Genomic DNA, 1,322 nt, shown 5'->3' on the forward strand with positions numbered 1-1,322 from the left:
AGAATATTGTGTACATAATAAATAAATAAATATTTTTAAAAAAGAAACATTACTAAAGCTTAAATCTCACATCAAACCCCACATACTAATAGTGGGAGACTTCAACACCCACTCTCAACAATGGACAGGTCTGTAGACAGAAAACTAACAGAGAAATAAGGGAACTAACAGATGTCATGACTCAAATAGACTTAACAGACATCTATAAAACCTTCCAACCAAACACAGAAGAATATACCCTCTTCTCAGCACCTTATGGAAACATCTCTAAAATAGACCACTTACTTGGTCACAAAACAAATCTGAACAGATACATAAAAATTGGAATAACCACCTGTATCTTATCAGATCACCGTAATGTAAAGTTAAAATTCAATAAAACAAATTACAAAAAATCTGCAAACTCTTGGAAACTGAATATTGCTCATCTAAAATATCACTAGGTCAAGGAAGAATAAAGAAAGAAACTAAAGAGTTCCCAGAATACGATGAAATTAATGCACAACATACCCAAATTTATGGCACACTATGAAAACAGTGCTAAGAGGAAAGCTCATAGCACTAAGTAAATACATACATAAAGAATTTGGAGAAATCTCACACTAGTGACATGACAGCACACCTGAAACATCTAGAACAAAAAGAAGTAAGTGCACCAGGATGAGTGGATGACAGGAAATAATCAAACTGAGGACTGAAATCAATAAAAGAGAAAGAAAGTGAACAATATAAAGAATCAAAGAAACAAAAAGTTGGTTCTTCGAGAAAATAAAAACAATGGGCAAATCCTTATCCAAACCAGCCAAATGGCAGAGGGAGAATATCCAAATGAACAAACTCAGAAATGAAAAGGGAACATGACAAAAGACACTGAGGATATCCGAGAGTCATCAGGTCATACTTCAAAAACATGTACACCACAAAATTGGAAAATTTAAAAGAAATTGACATTTTTGTGGATAGGTGACATATACCAAAATTAAATCAAGATCAAATAAACAATTTAAGCAGACTGATAACCCCTAATGAAGTAGAAGCAGTTATTAAAATCTCCCAACCAAAGAGCCCAGAACCAAATGAATTCAGTGCAGAATTCTCGCAGAATTGCAAAGAAAAGCTAGTACCAATACTCCCCAAAATATTCCACACAATAGAAACAGAAGGAACATTGTTAAACTTCTTTTATGAAGCTACAGTTATGCAGATACCCAGACCACAGAAAGGTACAAGAAAGAAAGAGAATTACATACTAATCTCCCTCATTAACATTGATGCAAAAGTACACAATGAGCCAGACAGTGGTGGCTCACAACTTTAATCCC

The sequence above is a fragment of the Microtus ochrogaster genome, unplaced genomic scaffold (assembly GCF_000317375.1).
Source record: "Microtus ochrogaster isolate Prairie Vole_2 unplaced genomic scaffold, MicOch1.0 UNK15, whole genome shotgun sequence".
NCBI classification, from domain to species: Eukaryota; Metazoa; Chordata; class Mammalia; order Rodentia; family Cricetidae; genus Microtus; species Microtus ochrogaster.